This window comes from Pseudophryne corroboree, chromosome 12, assembly GCF_028390025.1.
Source record: "Pseudophryne corroboree isolate aPseCor3 chromosome 12, aPseCor3.hap2, whole genome shotgun sequence".
Lineage (NCBI taxonomy): Eukaryota > Metazoa > Chordata > Amphibia > Anura > Myobatrachidae > Pseudophryne > Pseudophryne corroboree.
The window spans coordinates 112,119,686-112,128,730 of NC_086455.1; positions in this window are offsets into that span (position 1 = coordinate 112,119,686).

Here is a 9,045-nt window from a genome sequence, read left to right on the forward strand (position 1 = left end):
GAAAAGGAGGCTTTCGCCATTAAGTGGGCACTAGATACCTTGAGATATTACCTCTTGGGTAGACAATTCAGACTAGTGACAGACCATGCCCCTTTAAAATGGATGTATGTAAATAGAGGCAAGAATGCTCGTGTAACTAGATGGTTTCTAGCGTTGCAGGACTTTAAGTTTACTGTCGAACATAGACCGGGAACACAATTGGCCAACGCAGATGCATTGTCTCGCATCTTCTGTTTGGGGGCTACAAGTGTTCCGGCCCCTAGGTCGAAACAGGGGAGGGGGATATGTGACAAGAACACTGGGATAGTGTTTGAGGGCAGGTATATTTGTCCCAGGTTCTTGTCTTACATGTTTTAGAAAATGTTAACTTCTAGGAAAAATGCTTTTTGTTTTGTCTGAACCTTTTCAGTTTGCTGTAAAAGCTGGGTAAAGGCTCTGAGAGAGAGATAAGGCGAGTTCTAGACATTGGGCCCAGTTCGGGTCTTTGGCCTCACAGAGGGCTAATCAGGGTTTCAGCTGTGTAAGAGTGTTATAGTGCTTCTAACCTGATTAGTATGGGCAGACTGCCTGGGAAGGCTGCAGGATCTGTGTGTGAGAGACACGCTTTCTGATGCAAGTAAGCTATACAGTATGTACTGAAGAACTCTGTGTTTTGTTTAGTGACAGTTAGGAACATCTTATGTTTAGTTAGTGCCGGACAGGCAAGGTATTTTTATTTTGGGGTTTGTTTTATTTTCTGTTTCAATAAAACTGGCCGGGGTCAGTTGTACCAGAAACTGGACTTGTGTTGTTCCTCAGCTGCTGCGGGCTGCCATATTCCCCGGGAAAAGGCACCTTGCACCCCTACAGTGTTACAGTAGTTACATATACAGTTTTTTGGCCAATTTGACAGATAAGGACAAAACTAATGATTTGGATAAGTTCCTACGGTTGAAACCAGGAAGGAGTCCTTCAACGTCCTTTTTATACACATTCATCAAAATAACTATTGATTGGTATACTACTCTCACGGGATGGTTAAATGGTCTGAGGACTTCCCGTCTATTACGATCCCGACTATACTTATTGCTTTTAATTGTTTGAATAAATATCTTAGATCAGCCTCATATGCTGAAATTAATTATCAAATTCTACACCGCTCATACATCACTCCGAAACTACGATTTCAAATGGGTTTATCGACAGATTCCAAATGTTTTAAATGTGGAAAGGTGGACACAGATATGTATCATTGTCTGTGGAGCTGCCCAGACGTTCTTAAATTCTGGAGTTCTGTTCAGTCCTTTATTACGGAAAAGTTGGGTATAGTTTTCAATGTTTCTCCTGAGTGGGTTTTTTGGGACATTTACTCTACTCTCCACGCCCCCAAAATACCATTGGGGCAGCGCATTTTATTGGGTAAAGTGGCTGCTGCTGGGAAGAAATCTATTCTTTCACAATGGATATCCACAGATACTCTATCTTTGGCCTCATTATTACCCCGTTTATCATATCTTTTTCACATGGAATGGTTGGAGATGGCAGTAAATAAAGAAAAAAGAGTAGAGGGATTCTTTGAGGTATGGCTTCATATGTCAAAACATTACCTGATTCCATAAAAGATTCTTATAGACGGGCGGTAACTCTCACCTCTTGGTATAATCTTGAGATACTCGCCTTAGGTCACCCGCCCTTTTAAATGTTTATTGATTGTGATTTCTTTGTTCCACATGTCTGACATGCTATGTGCCTTCTTATGACATTGTCTGATTCAATTGTAAAGTCTGTAAGTTGAATGTACTTGCATATTTGTACTCTGTGGTTGTCCAATAAAGTATTTAAATAAAAAAAATCTAAAAGAAGGGACTGTTACAATTGATCAACAAACATATATTGAGGCAATACTTTCCAAGTGTGGAATGTCTGACGCAAAACCAGTAATCACGTTGTAGCTTAATGTACGCAAGTATTGGGACTCGTCCTGACATCACATATGCAGTAAGTCAAGCAAGTCAGTTTGCAATAAATCCTGGGAGGCAACACTGGATTGTAGTTAAAATAATTTTGAGATACCTTAAAGGTACAAGTTCACTAAAGTTGGGATTAGTTGGGATTTACAAAGTCTAAAGATTTCAGCTTAAAAGTTTTCTGTGATGCCGACTGGGGGTCAGATAAGGACGATCATTGTTCCTACACAGGGTTTCTGTTTGGACTGTCAGGCGCAGTCGTCAGCTGGGCAAGCAGGAAGCAACCCACAGTTGCCCTTTCTACTACAGAAGCGGACTATATGGCACTTACAGAAACATCAAAGGAAGCACTATGGATAAAAGAGACTTTGGCCCTCATTCCGAGTTGTTCGCTCGCAAGCTGCTTTTAGCAGCATTGCACACGCTAAGCCGCCGCCTACTGGGAGTGAATCTTAGTTTAGCAGAATTGCGAACGAAAGATTCTCAAAATTGCGAATAGAAATTTCTTAGCAGTTTCTGAGTAGCTCGACACTTACTCTGCCACTGCGATCAGTTCAGTCAGTTTCGTTCCTGGTTTGACGTTGCAAACACACCCAGCGTTCGCCCAGACACTCCCCCGTTTCTCCAGCCACTCCCGCGTTTTTCCCAGAAACGGCAGCGTTTTTTCACACACACCCATAAAACGGTCAGATTCCGCCCAGAAACACCCACTTCCTGTCAATCACACTCCGATCACCAGAACGAAGAAAAAACCTCGTAATGCCGTGAGTAAAATACCAAACTTCTTAGCAAATTTACTTGACGCAGCCGCAGTGCAAACATTGGCATGCGCAGTTAGCGGAAAATCGCACCGATGCGAAGAAAAATAACGAGCGAACAACTCGGAATGAGGGCCTTTGTGTGAATTAAGTCTTCTTTATCACAGTGAGACCATCAACATTGCGTGTGATAACAAAGGAGCAATAGATTTGTCTTCTAGCACAAAGCATTATGGACAGTCTAAGCATACTGCCATGAGACATCACTTCATTCATGAATTAGTGGATAATAAGTTAATCAATGTGGAATATGTGGTAAGTGAGGACAATGTTGCTGACATGTTAACAAAGGGACTGTCATCACACCTGCTAAATGTGTTCTTGGAAGAATGTGGACTAGAATATATTTGATGTTGACTTGTTCTTACTGTTTTTTGCTTCATAACCGTGTTTTCGGTTACAAGTATGACTTTATTGAAAAGTTTTGATAAAATGTCATGTTCTTTTTATATGTGACCGGAGACAGTCCTGAGCGAGGGTGGGTGTTGGAGTATAGTGCACTCAGTACCTTGTCACCTGTGTACACATTACACTGGGTGTGCATCCTCTATTGTTTACCCTCTAGTGCTGAAGCATCAGGGAGGCGGAGACTGATGACACAGTTCCTCTTGCAGTGGAGACGGAGAGACAGTTCCTCCTGCAGTGGAGAGGAAGCGACAGTTCCTCCTTAAGTGGAGAGAAAGAGAGAGGTGGTTCCTCCTGTAGCGTGTGACGCACCGCCTGAGTGGGACGGAGAGCAATAGGCGGCATGTGTTCCTTCCAACGGGAGTCAGTCTGCACGTATGTGCAGCCTTCCATCCCATACTGTCAGAGTATGGGACTACCTTACCACAGCTGCACGACGTATAGCGATAAGTACCGCACTTTCACTGTACCAGCCTGTTATATATGAGTTAGTTACTGCTGCTGCAGAACATCTTCCGCATTAACAAGTGTTGTCTTTGTATGTTAATAAACCAGCGTTCTGGTTAACTATCAGTTGTGTGGATTAACATCACTATCAAACACCCCAACACTCTGCCAACAGTATCAGGACTATTTACCATTATTTTCATGCCAGGACAACTACATACCTCCCAACATTGCCACACTGCTAATCTTCCAGTAGGGATAAATATATTGAATGGCTCAAATTCAGCACGGATGTTAGGGAATATAGGACCTCCTCCAGCTTGGATCTCTATTGAGACAGAAATTGCCATTTTCTCAATCCTGCTTCTGCAAAAAATTGCACGTGACAAAGTTACCCACCGATACAATTGCGTATGCAATTGCACAATTGCGTATGCAATTGCAAAATAACGATGCATACACAGAAATCAAGTACCATCGTCAATTGCGGTTGACCCAGGGCTACTCAAAATAATGACAATGCAGTCGCACTGGCGCCATGTTTTCTCTTACGTCCTAGAGGATGCTGGGGTCCATTTAGTACCATAGGGTATAGACGGCCACTGGCACTTTAAGAGTTTAATAGTGTGGGCTGTCCCCTCCCTCTATGCCCCTCCTACCAGACTCAGTTTAGAAAATGTGCCCGGAGGAGCCGGTCACAGCTAGGGGAGCTCCTAGTAGTTTTTCTAGTTTTATTTTTTTTCTAAGAGTTGTTAGGTACAGGGAGGCTGCTGGCAACAGCCTTCCTGCTTTGTGGTACTTAGGGGGGAGTAGGAACCAACTCTTGAAGTTAATGGTTCTCTATCTCCGCTGACAGGACACTGAGCTCCTGAGGGTGCTGATCGCAAGCCCACAAGGCGACCGCTCACTCCCACAGCATGGCCGCTATCACCTAACAGAGCCAGAAGAAAGAAGAGTGGTGAGTTCAGCACCGGTGGCCCGGTAAGCGGGTCGCCGGCAGGAATGGCGGCACAAGGGTGGAAGCGCAGCTGTCAGGCTGCGCTCCATGAAGGCTCAGCAACATTTCTATGTAGACGCAGCGGAGGGGAGTCCTGGGCCAGCGCGATCACCCTAACACTGGTAAAGCAGCTAACAGGGGCTAATTCCGCTGTTAGCACTAAAGACCTCAGGCCAGTATAATCATAGTGTATAATCATAGTGTGTGGGAAGCCGCGCGCCATTACAGAGGGCAGGGCTTCTCCTCAGAGTGGATCCAGCACTCACCAGCGCCATTTCTCCCTGCAGAACGCTGAAGCACGCTGACAGGGAGCGCTGACCCTCCACATCACTCCAGTTACTTCGGTACCAGGGTGTTATGGACAGGGGTGAGAGTGTAGTTTGTGCTATTTAACCTATTAAGGTTACTTAGTCTCCGCCGTGCTGTTATCATAATAACTGCTCACTGGGGCGCTGTGGGGCTGGCTCCTTATACTCTGTGACTCTCTGAAGGTACACTGGGGGAAACTGTGTCTGACATTTTCCTGTGTGTGTGTGTGTGTGTGTGTGTGTGTGTGTGTGTGTGTGTGTGTGTGTGTGTGTGTGTGTATTTATCCACATTACCATGTCTAAGGGCTCTGTATCATGTGCTGCAGAGTGTGTATCTTCTCCTGAGGAGTCTATCCCATGTACTCAGGACTGCAATGTACTTTCTCAACCTTCCGAATCCGAACCCCCACGGGTGGATTCTTTAAGGAGAATGATATCCCAGATTTCATCAAGGATGTCACATAATGAGAAAGAGACAGTTTTTGAGAAAGTTTGTAGAGGGTTTGCAGCATTCAGCTCCTACTTCCTCAAATACCCCACCTACATACCCTAAAAAACGTACACTTGCCAAAATAATGCAAGTTGACACTGATACCGACTCTGATACAGGGGACGGTGATGGGGATATGCATGGGGGGATGCATCCCTTGCTAAGGGGGTGCAGCTGATGATTGAAGCCATTAGGAATGTTTTGCATATTACTGAGAAGGTACCTGAGCCGAAACAGGAATCTTATTTTACGGAAAATAAGAAATCCACCCTCACCTTCCCGGCTTCTAAAGAGCTAAACTCTTTATTTGAAAAATCCTGGGAAAACCCAGAGAAAAAAATTCAAGATTCCTAAAAGAATTCTCATTGCTTTTCCTTTCCCTGAAGAGGACAGAAAGAAATGGGAAAACCCACCTATAGTAGATGCTTCTGCATCTAGGTTATCTAAAAAGGTGGTTTTACCTGTCCCTGGTTCAACCGCCCTAAAAGAGCTGTCTGACCGCAAGATTGAGACTGTCAGTTTCGCTGCCAGAAAGTGCTATCCTGCAGGAAGCCATTCAAAAATTGGTCAAAACAATGTTATTGTCCAAGTTCCACCACACGGGTTATTACTCAAACCTGTTTGTGGTGCCGAAACTGAATGGTTCGGTAAGGCCGATTTTAAACCTAACGTCATTGAACCCCTACTTAAGGGAATTCATATTCAAGATGGAGTCTCTGAGATTGGTGATCTCAGTTCTAGAGTAGGGGGAATTCCTAGTATCCCTGGATATCAAGGATGGGTACCTTCACATTCCGATCTGGCCGCCTCACCAGGCTTATCTCAGATTTGCGCTGCTGGATTGTCACTATCAGTTCCAGGCACTGCTGTTTGGCCTCTCCACTGCACCGAGAGTGTTCACCAAGGTCATGGCAGAGATGATGCTACACCTCCGCAGGCAAGGAGTGAACATAATTCCATATCTGGACGATCTCCTGATAAAAGCATCTTCCAGGGTGAGGTTGTTGCAGAGTATTGCTCTCTCAACTCGACTACTCCAGGATCATGGGTGGATCCTGAACCTTTCAAAGTCACATTTGGAGCCAACAAGGAGACTGCCCTTCCTGGGGATGATACTCAACACGGAAGTGCAGAGGGTGTTTCTACCGGTAGAGAAAGCGTTGGTGATCCAATCAGTGGTACGGGATGTCCTGAAGCCAGCCCGGGTATCGGTTCATCAGTGCATTCGCCTTCTGGGGAAGATGGTAGCCTTCCATGAGGCTCTTCCGTATGGAAGATTCCATGCGAGGTCCTTCCAACTGGATCTCCTAGACAAATGGTCGGGATCACATCTTCACATGCACCAGCTGGTACGCCTGACACCGAAAGCCAGAATTTCACTCCTCTGGTGGCTGCAACTTTTCACCTACTCGAGGGACGCAGGTTCGGGATTCAGAATTGGATCCTTCTAACCGCGGGTGCAAGTCTCAGAGGTTGGGGAGCGGTCACCCAAGGGGAAAACTTCCAAGGAAAGTGGTGAAGTCTGGAATCCATCCTTCCGATAAACATTCTGGAACTAAGAGCCATATACAATGGCTTTCTACAAGTGGCACATCTTCTGCTAGATCAGGCCATTCAGGTTCAGTCGGACAATGTAACAGCAGTGTCCTACATAAACCGACAGGGCGGAATGAAGAGCAGAATGGTAATGTCAGAGGTAACAAGAATCCTCTTCTGGGCAGAAAAGCACACTGTGGCGCTATCAGCAATCTTCATTCCAGGAGAATGGGGCCTCCACCCGGAGGTGTTCGCAGAGGTGACAAGCCGATGGGGCGTATCTCAGATAGACATGATGGCCTCCCACCTCAACAAGAAGCTTTGCAGGTACTACTCCAGGTCGAGAACCACAGGCAGTGGCGGTGGACGCACTAGTAACTTCGTGGATGTTCCAGTCAGTGTATGTGTTCCCTTCACTTCCACTCATCCCAAGGATTCTCAAACCAATAAAAAGAACAAGAGTTCAGGCGATCCTCATTGCTCCGGACTGGCCAAGGAGGGCTTGGTACACAGATCTTCTGGAATTACTCCTGGAGGATCCGAGGCCTCTTCCTCTTCGCGAGGACCTTCTTCAACAGGGGCCATTCGCTTAACAAGACTTACCGCGGCTACATTTGACGGCATGGAGTTTGAAAGCCATATCTTAGCTCGGAAGGGCATTCCGAAAAAGGTCATTCCTATCCTAATTCAGGCTAGGAAGGGAGTTACGTCTAAACATTACCATCGAATTTGTAAAAAGTATGTGTCTTGGTGTGAATCCAAGAAGTTTCCAATGGTGGAGTTTCAACTGGGACGGTTTCTCCTCTTTCTGCAGGCAGGTGTGGATGTGAACCTACGCTTGGGCTCCATAAAAATCCAGATTTCGGCCTTGTACATTTTTTTCCAGAAACAATTGGCTGCCCTCCCTGAGGTTCAGACATTCTTGAAAGGGGTTCTGCACATTCAACCACCCTTTGTGCCTCCTACGGCACCTTGGGATCTTAATGTGGTGCTGCAGTTCCTGCAATCGGATTGGTTCGAACCTTTGCAGGAGGTGGACATCAAGTTTCTTACTTGGAAGGTGGTCACACTATTGGCATTGGCATCTGCTAGACGTGTGTCAGAATTAAGGGCATTGTCATGCAAGAGCCCCTATTTGATTCTCCATGAAGATAGGGCTGAGCTCAGAACGCGTCAGCAGTTTCTTCCAAAGGTTGTGTCAGCTTTTCATATCAACCAACCTATTGTGGTGCCAGTGGCTACTAACTCCTCAATTACCTCAAAGTCCTTGGATGTGGTGAGGGCTTTGAAAATTTATGTGAAGAGAACTTCTCGTCACAGGAAGTCGGACACTTTACTTGTCCTTTATGATTCCAACAAGGTTGGGTGTCCTGCTTCTAAGCAGACAATTTCTCGTTGGGTCAGGTTTACTATCCAGCATGCTTATTCTACGGCAGGCTTGCCATGTCCAAAATCTGTTAAGGCCCACTCTACTCGTAAAGTGGGTTCTTCCTGGGCAGCTGCCCGGGGTGTCTCGGCTTTGCAGTTTTGCCGAGCAGCTACTTGGTCAGGGTCGAACACGTTTGCTAAGTTCTACAAGTTCTATACTTTGGCCTCTGAGGACCTAGTGTTTTGTCAATCTGTTCTGCAGGAACCTCAGCACTCTCCCTCCCGTACTGGGAGCTTTGGTACATCCCCATGGTACTAAATGGACCCCAGTGCTTCGTATTCTTGCATTGTTACTTGGTTCAGTATTGTTGTTTCAGCCGTTGCTGAATTGTTCCAAGTTGGTTAGCGTGGGTTTCCGTTTTGCTATGTGTGTGCTGGTGTGAAACCCTGGGCAGCAGGTTACTGATTTCTTGGTAAGGCTGGCATTAAAAGCATATTCGGTGCCTGGGCACTGTGTCTCATACCCCCGCCAGCTTGGTTACAGCGCGCTGCGCGCCATTGATCCCCTGCCGCCGGCTTACACGGGTGCAGGGCGCTGGGGAGATGGGGGGGAGCGCCCTGAGCAGCAAGTTACAGTTTTTTTTTTTATTAAAAAGGGCTGAAATGTACTTCAGTGTCGCTGCCGGAGCTCCGTGTCCCGGACCCCCGCCAGCATGTTATAGCGCACTGC